The 12,530-nt window shown below is 37.5% G+C and overlaps 1 protein-coding gene across 3 annotated transcripts in view; it reads left to right on the top strand.

Annotated features, from left to right (window-relative positions):
• Positions 1-12,530, top strand: part of DCLK1 (doublecortin like kinase 1) — a 405,519-nt gene that overhangs the window by 238,336 nt on the left and 154,653 nt on the right. The window lies entirely within an intron of this gene.

The raw sequence follows: 12,530 nt of genomic DNA, 5'->3' as shown, positions 1-12,530 counted from the left end.
TTGCCTCAGTTTCCTCATCTGTAAAAGGAGCTGGAGAAGGAAATGGCAAACCCTTTGCCAAGAAAACCCCAAATGGAGTCATGAAGAATTAAATGCTACTAAAAAAAATGATTTAACTACAGCAGCCACTAGGGCCCAGAGAAGTCAAACTGAAAAGATCAAGCAAATCAACTGACACAAATTTATAATTTATTTGTGCAAATGCCCTTTTAAGCACAAATAATTACAAACATAGATATTATAATTTTACTTTGAAATTAAAATTAAATTTTAAAAATGCATTACATCAATGGATTCAGCTTGGTTCTTTGATGTATGCTTAAATTCCAGTGCTTTTTTATAAGTGACTTGTCTGAAGTCACAGAGATAAGTGGCAAAGGAAAGATTCCCTGCTACTATTGTTCTCCAGAGGCAAAATTTGAACCCACATCTTGTGACTCCAAATCCATTGTTTTTTTCCACTGTCCTATATTGTATATTCTTCCACCACACTAGCATCAGTGAGTAGAGGTGCTAAGCCAACTCCAGTGTAAGAATTCCCTTTTTCAGAATAACATAGTTGTGACACTGGGAAAGTCACTTCACCTTTTTAAGCCTCAGTTTCCTCACTTGTCACCTGCCTGGAGTCAGGAATATCTGAGTTCAGTGTGTGACCCTAGACAAGTCACCTAACCTCTGTTTGCCTCCCTTTTCTTCAGCTGTAAAATAGAGATACTTAGCCAATCCTTGTCATGCAGGGTTGTTGTAAGGACCAAATAAGATAATATTTGTAAAGCTTTTACCACAATACCTGGCCCATAATAGGCACTTAAATAAATTCATATTCCCTTCCTTTGCCCTTCCCTTGTCAAACAAATATATTGGACAAGATGATCCCTAAGGTCTGTTCTAGATTTAAAATCCCTTGATCTTAAAGGTCTGATGAGTCTCTTTTGCAGTTAAAAATGACAGTGACGAAAATTCCTTAACTGTTTTGTTTGGTTTGCGTGTATTTTTGGTTTTGGAGGCCCTTGCATTTATTTGGTAGTTGGTCTTTTTGTTTTCATTTTTTTTTAAATCTTCCTGAGGAGGAAAAAAAAAGCCCAGAGCATTAAAGCTTCCTGCCCTTTCCTATCCCCCTCCCTCAGGACATGATTCACAGTTGAGTCACAGGGCTGAGTCCCGGCCCTTGCTAGGCCTGCTCTTTATGGTCTGTGTCCCTCGGTTTATCACTGATGTTATGGCTTTCCCACCCCCAGCAGTATAGCTCCACACTGTGCTTATGATTCACATGGCCTCCCCAAGGTTTTAATACAGCTTAGAGACTAAGAACTGTGATGACACAGTTGCAGGAGATGGTGAACTGGGGGCGAGACCTGAGGCCTATTACATCTCTGGCTCTGCCTCCCTTTCCTCGTAGACTAAATGAGGGGGGTTGAACCAGATGATCTAGAAGGGTATTTCAGGTTTTATAATGTTGTTTCTAGATTTCCACTTTTATCAAAGACCTTCAGACATTCTAAGGATCTGTCTTTATGTTTTCCAGTTCTTGCTTAGCCTTCTGAATAATTTTCAGATTTGCTTTTTGTCTCTTGGTTCTCCTCGAGTCCTCTACATTTCCCAGAAAAGGAAGGTGCTATCATCATTAACTCCAAAGTACAGCAATACACATTAATGTATGTATATTGTGTACATGTAACACCATGGGGAATAGAGCCCTCCTTGACTTGGTGTCAGGAAAAGCTGGATTTGAATCCAACCTTCAAGACTTCCTAGCTGTGTGACCTTGGGCAAGTCACTTAACTTCATGAAGTTAATTTCACAAAGGTGCTATGAAGTTTGAAGAATGTGTGCAAAGCATTATATATGTGGGTTATTTGTGGTGTTATTAATTAGCAAGTACTAATTGAGCACCTATGTGTGCTTTCATTGACATACAAAAAATGTGTCAGATATTTTCTTTAGAATGCTTATAATCTCGTCATGGAGAAAATAACAAACAGAGAATCTGTGTTCTCTCCAGCAATGAAGATCATAACCCTCTCCTCCTCTGAGCCTGCCTTGATTTGCATGTGTTCCCCTTTGGATTTGTCACAAGGGGGCCAACACCCAACAACTCAGAGTTCACCTGGCGTTCTTTTGACACTGTGGTAAGAGCCTGGCTAGTAGGGATCATTTTATTCTGTATCTTATATCCCCAGGCCCTGGCAGGCACTTGTTGATGGATTGTGTGAATACCAATGAAACACAATGTTACTAGCTCATCTTTTTTTCTGGTCATTGTTTCCTAATGATAGTCTTCTATACTACTTCCTCAGCCTGTTTCCCTTTTTTGCGATGTGTTTCAGTCCCCTGTGAACCTCTGCAGTGACCTTTGAATAATCCTCACATTAAATTCTAAAGAGATTGCGGCAAGAGCAGTTATAATTGCATCACCAGAAGATTGCTAGTATTAAAGATGGTCCAGCCTCTTCTCCTCCTCCTGCACAATTCTGGACACAATTTGTTTTCTATTTGCGACTCTTGTCTAAAATATGGGCAAAAACTGATAGATGAGCTGCCTGGATTGTCCATCTCTGGTCTGATGGTCTGAACAATAGGCATTCCTCATCCAGTTTGTTTTTAGTGAGTATAGTGAGGCTAACCTCTGAGTAATTATGTGTCTTGTTTCAAAGAATCTTCAATATTTTGAGGTTGGAAGTAATGAGTACAATGTCATCTGCACACAGGAGCACCTGGAAGACCTCATTCTCTCTAGAGAATTCTTTATGAATTTGAACTCTGCCTTTGACGAGCATACATCTCCCTGTTTTATGCCTTGCTTGTCAGTAGTTCTCAGAGGACCATCAGATAAAATTACCTTCGCAGTTTTATCTTGGCTTATCAGGCACCCTATTGGAGGAGAGTCTATATGGTAGTATTTAAGGAAGCTAAGTTGAACAATAGGTAAGGAAGGAAACAAGCATTTATTAAGTACCTACTGTAAACCAGGCACTGTGTTAAGCACTTTACAAATATTATCTCATTTGGTCCTCACAGCCACCCTGGGAGGTAGGAGCTATCATTATCCTCATTTTTTACAGTTGAGGAAACTGAGGCATATAAGTTAAGTCACTTGCCTAAGGTCACACAGCCAATAAGTGACTGAGACCAGATCTGAACTCAAGTCTTTCTGACTCCTGCCACAGTTCTCTATATTTCCAATGTGTCACTTAGCTGCTGGATTGAACGCTAGACTTGAAGACAGGAAGATCTGAATTCGAATCTTGCCTCAGATGACTAGCTGTGAGCTTGGACAAGTCTTTATGCCTCAGTTTCTTCATCTGTAAAATGGAAATCATCTCCTTACAGAGCTAACAAATGAGAGAACATGTAAAGCATTTTGAAAATCTTAAAGTGCTATATAAGTACTATCTATAATTATTATTTTGCTGTACTGAATCAAATGTTTATAGTCAGACATGCACCTTTGATGCAATCTTATCCAGTCTTTTCCAGAAGATTTTCCTTATCACCCCCACTCTTTCCCTAATCTTTAATCTGTATCTACCAGTCCCCTCCATTTAGCTTACAAACATAGGCATGTTTCCCCCATCTCTAAAAAACCCTGACTCATTTTCCTATCCAAGCTAGCTATTGTCCTATATCTCATTTCCCTTCCTTGGTTAAACTACTTGAGAAACCGTTCTACCTTAGATGCCTCCATTTCCCACTTCAGTTCAGTTTTTGCCCTCATCAGTCAACTGTAACCGCTTACTCCAAAGTTACCAAATCTCATGACCTCTTCTAGATCCTCATCCTTCTTGATCTCTCTGTATAACCTTTGACACTGTCAGTCACTCTCTTCTTCTGGATACTCTCACTTCTCTAGAATTTCACAACACTCTTCTGGCTTCCTTCCTACTTGTCTGACAGCCAGTTTTAAGTCTCCTTTGCTGCATCTCCCTCCAGGTCATATCCAATAATCATTGGTGTAGCCCAAGGATATCCTCAACTTTCTTCTCGTCTCCTGCTACCCCATACTGTCTCAACTGGTGATCTCATCAGCTCCCATGGATTCAATGATCATTCTGTGCAGATGATTCCCAGATCTCTCTCTCCCACTTTCTCACCTTCTTCCCCCCTCTTTGTTACCCCCTGTGTCTGTCTACCTGTCTCTCTCTGTCTCTCTCTCTACACACACACAGGCACACACACACACGCACATGCACACGCACACACACACACACACATCCAGTCCTGATCTGTCCTGAGCTCTTACAATGCCAACTGCTTTTTGGACTTCTCAAACTAGATATCCCCATACATATCTCAACATATCTAAAATAGAATTCATTATCATTCCCCCAAGCCCTCATTTCTTCCCAGCTTCCTTACTACTGTCAAATGTACCACTATCCTGCCAATCACCAAGGATCACAACATCAGTGTCATCCTTAATTCTCACTCACACACATTCCACTATCCAATCAGGTATCTAGCCTTGTTTCTGCATTCACAATATTTCTTGTATATATTGCTTTCTCTGTGTTCACCCAGCTGTCACCCTGGCACAGGCCCTTGCCACCTCTTGCCTTGGCAAGAGGTTCACCTGCTGGCTCAGGACTATTTACTGTAAACTATCATCCACTCAGTGGCCAAGTTTGTCTTACTAAAATTCAGATCTGATCATATCAACCCCGCCCCGCACTCTATCAACTCCGATGGCTTCCTATTATTTCCATGATCAAATATAAAATCCTCTATATTTGGCCCTTAATACTCTTCAAGCAGACCCCTTCCTACTTTTCCAGTTTTCTTACATTTTATCTCCTTTACGTACTCAGTGATCTAGCTACAATGAACTACTTGCTACTTTTTTCACAGAACAAATATGCTAGCTCCCAATTCTTCTTTTGCTTCTCCTTGCTTCTCCTGCCTTTCCTGTATTCCTTCAATACTTAGCTCAGATTCTGCCTTCTATTATAGGCCATACCTCCCCACCCTACCCGCTGCTTTTTCTCTGAGATTACTTTCCATTTACACCATTTTTATCTGCTATTTGTTCATTATTTACATGTTGTATCCCCCCATTAAAATGTTAGCTCCCTGAGAACAAGAGCCGTGTTTTTATCTTTCTTTCTACTATAACATAGTACCTGACATAATAAGTTCTTAGAGCACCAAGAACTAAGTTAATGTTTATAGATAGTAAGATAGATAAAATGTTATACATTTTACCATCTTGCTTAAAAATCTTCAAAGGCTCACTAGTGCCTAAAAGATAAAATTGACAACTCTTTTCCTAGCATTTTAGATCTTATTCCATCTTGCCTCTGTCAAGCAATCACTTTTGATTGATTGACTCAAGAAATGGTGGCATGAGAAAGATGGAAACATGCATGGCATGTGCAGGGAACCAAAGGTGTCTCTTTCTTAGAACTACAAGAAAAAGTTTGGATAAGTAAGAACTATACTGAATAATGTTTTGAAAGCCGGGTTAGAATTTGGCCTTTATCTTGTAGACAATGGGGAACCATGGAAAACTGAATATTGGCCATACACAGTAATGAAAGACTAATCTTGCATGCGTTTACAAGATTAGAGATTCTAGTTAAGGGAGTGAATGTAGTCAGAGATACCCTAGGAGCTTATGACAAGAGACCAAGAGGGTCACCTTTGAGTCTCACGCTTAAATACTTTCTTGGGTCTCTTGACAAACTTTGCAAAAACAAGTGATAAGAGCATGTACTAGTTTGCTAGAGTTTTGAAGGTGGCTCAGTAACTAAGCACTCCTGTATCTCTCTTCAGCTTTTCCACAAAGTTGCATGAAAACTTTATAACAAATGTCTTTCTAAAATCTATGTAAACTCTACCTCCAGCATTCTCCTGACTTCCCAGTTTGGTAACTCTTCAGTAACAAGATTAGGCTGGTATAACTTATTCTTGATGAACCCATGCTTGCTCTATGCCATAGACACTTCCTTTTCTAAATGTTTACTAAGTACTTCAATAATACATACTCAAATTTTGTCACTTTCAATAGCTTAATAGTTTGTACATTTCTATTTTCTTCCCTTTTTGTTTTTTTTAATTACAGGATTATTCATGTTTATGATACCAGTTTCTTTTTTTTTGTTGTTATTTTTCAATAGGAAAAATAAAGGCGTATAAAAATAAATTTTAAAGGAAAAGAAGAAAATCAAGAAAATTGGGACATATCCTTCTCCATTCATGTGGTGCCTTTCCTATCCTCCACCATCTTTCACATAACAATGACAGTGGCTTAACAAGCATCTCTCCAGATTCTTTCAGTGTCTGAGGATACAGTTGAAGTGGGCCATGTGATTTGGAACTCCTCAGTTCAAGTTTAGAGGGCAATTTCTTATGCTTTTTTAATGCCTTCCTTATCTTGGAGCTAGCTGGTTTTGTTTTGTCCTTTATATTCTCATGCTTCGTGGCAGAGAAAACAAACAAAATTACAATCCAGTATTTCTGCCTTCTGTCCATCTACCCTGAACAATAGTCCCTTTCCCTTCATAATCTTACACTTTTCCACAATATAGCTTTTTTTTTAACCACCCTTAACTTTACTCACCAACCTTAGCTCATCCTGAGCTTTAGCATTCCCAATAGCATTCTGTAGTTCTTTGCTAGTTTTATATTCTGTACGTTTCTTTTAAAAATCTAAATTGGTGAGTTCCTTATTCATCCACATCTGTCTCTTCAGACAGTTCCCCCTTTTCCTCATCAACATTGTTTTTCTCTATATGTTCAGAATTTCTTTATCGAGAAACTCCTATCCCAACTGGTTTGACTTCCTATGTAGAATAGTAATCTTTGGAATCCCACCTATCCTTCCTCTAAACTTTTGAAAAGCTCTCCTCCTCAGCTCTAGGTTATGCTAAGTTTTCCTCTTTTTCTTTATCAGATAGTCTAAAATAAAGAGATCATTCACCAAAGGTATCCATCATTTCACCGAAGCAAAGAATTCCTCTCTCTTTGTGAGACTCAAATTTGGAATAAGATTTCACTTATTTCACTTGGGGATCATCCATTCTTTGAAAAATGAAATTGTTTTTAAGAACTGTCAAAAAGTCATTTTCTGTTTTGCTGTTGATGGAGAGCACTAGTATATGGTTCAGTTGAAGTTTCCCTTCACTCCTGTGTCATGTATGTCTCTGTGCTGGACTTTAAACCAGTTTCCTGAAACTCCGCTCTTTCTGTCCAGCCAGTCCGTGGTATTCTCTTATGACAATACTGCTTCTGTTTCTCTTCTCATTGCTTTTCACCATCCTTCTCTCATACCTGTTCTTGGATTTTCTCACAAAGGCCTTCACATGGAACAAGAGTTCTTGCCTATTCCTTTTTGGGTTGTGGTTCTCTTTGGCAAGCTAGTGAAGCCTATGGATTGCTTCTCAGAATAATGTTTTTTAAATAATTGAAGAAATTACTAAATTTCAGTTACAAAGTTAGTAAGAAATAAATAGGTAATTTTTTCTTTTTCTTTTTTTGGTAACTTTTTTCTTATCCAGGTTCATGGACCCCCCTGCAGAATCTATTCAAAGATCCTTTGGAGGTCTGTGAACCCCAAGTTCAGTACTCCTAGTATAAAATGTCATCCTCCTCCCCTTTTACCTACCACTTTTCCTTTAACTAGAGTAACATATCCATAGTCTAGTCATGAGTGTCATCACATCAAGTCTCAGTGATACTTTTGAGGTCAAAATTGCCTCATTGCCTTAGGAGTGCTAGTTCATTTTGACTGTTGACAATACTTTGTGCATCTGTGTATAGATCTTTAAGACTTTGAATTTTACTATGGTTTTTTTTCCCCTTAGATTTTTGTCTCCTGTGAATTTACAGATATCTCCTCTCTAACTTGATTGAACCATCTTGTCAGTTTTCTTTCTCCCCTTTCCTTCTTGGTTTAAATCCCTTTTAATTCAGGTTGCAAGCCTCCATATCCATAAAGCTTAAAAGCACTTATTAGATGTACTCTATTCTTAGCTATGAGAGTATCATTTCTATATTTCATGCTATAGTCTGAAAATCCAAATCCCATTTTTAGAAACCATCTCCTTAACCTATTGTTCATTTCCCTGGGTGGAAGTCACTTTTTTGACCCCCATACTGAATGGACAGATTTTTGTGTTTTTCAACTTACCAACATATTTTGAAGCCATTTGGAAATGAAAATCACTTCAGACACTTTGCCAAATTGCTTACTATGAATAAAATAAAACAAAAGAAGCTACCTTTTTTCTTAATAAGTACTAAGAAAAAAGGAATTAGACATAAGTGAATTTTTTATCTCATCTGTACTATCAATTCAAGATTTTTCTTATTGTAGATAAGTTATTAAAAATCAGCTTGCTTAATCATTTCAAAAGAGCATAATTATTCAAAATCCATAATTCATTAACTTTTGGAAAGAGGGAAAAGTTTTATTAAGTCAAATGAGGACACATGGAATAGATTGATCTTTTTTCTCCATTAAGGTACTTAAAATTGTTAATTTTGACTACACTGAGCCAAAGGAGATTAAGAACAAATGGTTCCATTTTTTAAAATTAAAAATTGAAAAAATAAGGACATCCTTTTCTGTAAAACATCTGCACAGTTCACAGAAAACTAATAAGCACAATATAATATTTCTATATTGCTATAAATTCTTGGTATAACATAACTGGAGATTAGACTTATTTGCCATTTTTTTATGCACTGCCTTTTTTAGGGGCCAACTCCAGGAAAATAAATGTGGGAATAATATATTTCTGTGTATTCTTTACTCCTACTCTTCTCCCCTCCCTTCCAATTCTCTGGGCATAAAGCAGATTCAGAAATACATATCAGACCATGCTGTTTGTGTAACCATCAGCCATCTAAAGAAAGTCTTCCGAATTGTTGCTCACCACAGGAAAACACTATGCTAATCTCTGCTTAAAATATTCTCGGGATGAATGACTAATTATTAAGAAAATTTCATGTTGCCATGGTACTTGAAATATGTAGGTGGAGGGTCATGCAGTTGTGCTTTCAATTCTGCAAGTTTCCAGGTTATAAGCTTTCCTCCTCATTGTTTTAAAATTTTTGTTTAGTTTTAAATACATTGACATGAAAATAGAAAAATCAGACTAAAGCTGATTCAGTTTCATTTTTTTCTCCTCCCTAGCTATCCCCCCACATTCCAAGCTCCTCATGACTATTATCTGTGTGAGGAAAAGGGGACTTGAAAGCCTTTGCCTCCAAAACAATGGCCAGTTATAAGGGCAAGGGCTTTTGTTTCCTTTTGGAGGACTGCTACTCCTTCGTAAGTCAATTTAGAATTACACAGAATTTAAAAAACAAAACATCTTATTGCTATTTATTTTAGATAAATAAAAATAAAAATTTACCATCTTTTATGGCTAAGACCAAGAAAATAATCATTTATTTCTATAAAAAGATAGGGGGTCCTTTGATGTCATAACAAGAACATAGGGCAAACATCTGAGTCTGCCCCTTCCTGGCAGTGTTGCCAAGCACTTTCTTGGGTTTGTTTAAGCTTCAAGGAAATTTTGTAAGTGCTGCCCCAACAACAGTATTGATTAGGGTCTAGTCTTACCACTAATCAGCAGTGATCCAGCTGTGTTTAAATTAACTGGGACAAAGTAATATAATTAAAATTATTGGCAGTAAACTTTAGAAGTTTTACATCTAAAAAAACCCTTTTAATGTGCAGTGTGCCCTCTGTTTGCTGTCACCACTTTTTTTTGCCTTGTGATATTGAGGTCACAAAATTTTCAGACATTCTGCAATTTTTTATCATGAGATTAATGTGGCTATTTAATATTAAATATTAATGTTTTTAATTAAATAATTAAGATATTAAACATATTTTTGATAACCAGTCCAGTTTTCCAAGTTTACCTATAGTTTTCAACATATCTATTTATTTATCTGAATTCATCTTTTTCCACAATGGGGGCAAGACTTGCCTACCTGAAGTTAAGAAAAAAAATCCCCTGAACATTTTTGGAACCAGTGTTTTATAGTCTAATGAAGATGCTCAGATCTTAAAGCTTATCTGGGCATCTTTAACAATTGTTTGAATAGAGACATGAATGAAAAAGTGAGTGTCATCAGTAAAAATGACCTTTTACAATCTCCAGCACTGTAATCTTTGTATACTTTTTTCAGGCAGAGCAATTTCTCTTCATGGTGAATTAGCAGCTTTAAACAACAAAAATTGGTCTTCTCACTGTTGTTACAACCCCAAGCTGTCTGTACTTCACTGGAATGAATAAATGGCAGTCCCTTCAATTGCCAGGCCCCTCTGAAGGCTTTTGCTTGCTTTCTGATGGTTAATTAGGCTAAATTTCAGCAATAACTTGATGGTTCTTGGTGTTGCTTTTCAGTTTTGGTTACCGTTTACTCTTCCCTTTGGTGAAGATCCTGTATGACTGATTCTATTTTATTGTAAGTTTGAACAATCCTTGAAGTACTTGACTTTACTCATCAGTATCCACTGTAGTATCTCTGACAGTCACTGAAATATGCTTGTTAAGAGCTACAACTATTGAAGGACATAACTCCTTGGAGTTATATCCATTCTTAAAACCCACAGAATTAAAAGCACAATACAAGGGTAATGCCACTCTGTATATGGCATGATATCTCGCACTCACCTGAAACAGTTCTAAATAAAGATGGGGAACCAGTACACTCTTTCTTTATCTCATCAAGGCTAGATGTTCTGAATCAATCTGGTGTCAGAAGCATGCACACTTGACTGTTGCTGTCAGAAACTGACAATGCAACAATGTCACATTCAAAAAGTATACAGTGACACTACTACAGCTCTACATGGCTGCTTTAAATTGAGGTGCCGAGATTGATGATATTGAGGGAAGAAAAAATTACTGGCAAAATACCACCTGGAAATTCAGTAAAATTTCAGAGGAAGAAGGAATTGGGGAAAAAGAATCTAATCAATGTAGTTTATTATTGCAAGGTTAACATTTTGCAACTTAAAACATCCCTCTAGCCTAGTGTCCCCCAACCTCACATAAAGATGTCAGTGGATCCATGCAGTGCTAATCAGGGTAGGATTAACTAGTACACAGTCTGTAGGTATATGGCACAGACCACCACCAAATGTAATGGTTTCACAGACAACTCCAAACTTGAACAGCAAGGTGATTTTAGTGTGGGGCTAAACATTTATTCGGTGCAATCTGGACCAACAGAACAGATAGGGGCCATAAATCAAATAGCAAAACATGCAGTTAGAACAAATTGTCAAAGAAAATAGCAGAGAAAATCCAACAAGAAAAGCCTTCTCTACATCTGTATGTGAGTGGATATAATCACCCATAGATCATATAAAATCTTTTTTAATGGATTTTATTGATATCTTGTTTTTACCCACCTTTCTCAATAGCCCTCTCCCTTTCCCTTTCTGGGGAGCCATCCCTTATAAGAATTTTTTTCAAAGAAAAAGGGAAAGATGAGGAAAAAAATCAGCAAGATTGATTAATAAATTAAAAATGAACATTATATGCAGTGTTCCATGGCCCTGGGGCCTCTCTCCTCCCTGCCCCGCCTCCACTCTATAAAGGCATGAGGGGATGTATCTTCTCATTTCTCTTTTTGGGAGTGTCAGTTTTATTCTTCATACTGTTGCAACATTATTTTTTATTTTGTTTTGTGGCTGCAGTTCTTTCCATTTATATCGTTGTAGTTATTTTACTTCTGATTACTCTGTATCAGTTCATGTAAGTCTTTTCTCTTTGTCCCACATATTTATATTTTTCCAGCATATAATAGTCAATTACATTTCTGTATCACATTTGCCCATAGACTTTTATGCCAGGAATGAAGGGTTCTACTCCTCAGGTGATTTCTGTTCTGAAATGAGAAAGAGTTGCATGGAAAGAAATACCTCTCCAACTTTGTCAGCTGGCAATTTTTTCTGTTTCTTGGCTCCACATCTGTCAGCTCCCTTGGCATGGAGGGTCTGGGCTTCCTTTACCATTCTACTCCACTCTCATCTGTTGATCTCCTTTCTCTTACTTCTGATTTCCATCTTCAAAAAAAGTTTCTATTAAGAAAGCCCATGGAGAGAAGCAAACATAAAGATAATATGCAACATCTTGCATCTGATGTTGAGGTAATATACAAAGTATACATTTTGTACATTTGACCAGATGTACACCATCTGGCAGCATGTATAACTTCTTCACCTGTTATCCCCCCAGAGTATCTTTCATTCCAGCTATTAACTCAAGAGTCCTGGCACTCTTATAGCATCCTGTTGTCAATTTTATACCTTTGGTATCCTCATATCCATTAACTTGCCTTTCCAAATTTGAACCTGCAGATAACCTATGATGACTATTGGTGCCTCCTGCCCCTGTCTTATCCTGTAGGTAGCCTCTGCTAAGTATTAGCCCTCTTTGAGGCATTTATCTGTAGAGGAGTTAAAAAAACAGATGGCCTGTCTTTTATTTCTGAATGCCGAAGTCTAATTTGGAAATGAAAGGGTTTTTTCTCATGGTGTTCTTCGTCTTTAGTTAAGTTTTTATTAC

Source organism: Notamacropus eugenii, chromosome 5 (assembly GCF_028372415.1).
Source record: "Notamacropus eugenii isolate mMacEug1 chromosome 5, mMacEug1.pri_v2, whole genome shotgun sequence".
In the NCBI taxonomy this organism is placed as follows: Eukaryota; Metazoa; Chordata; class Mammalia; order Diprotodontia; family Macropodidae; genus Notamacropus; species Notamacropus eugenii.
The sequence above is the reverse complement of the archived record's forward strand: the minus strand, read 5'-3'. Positions and strand labels throughout refer to the sequence as shown.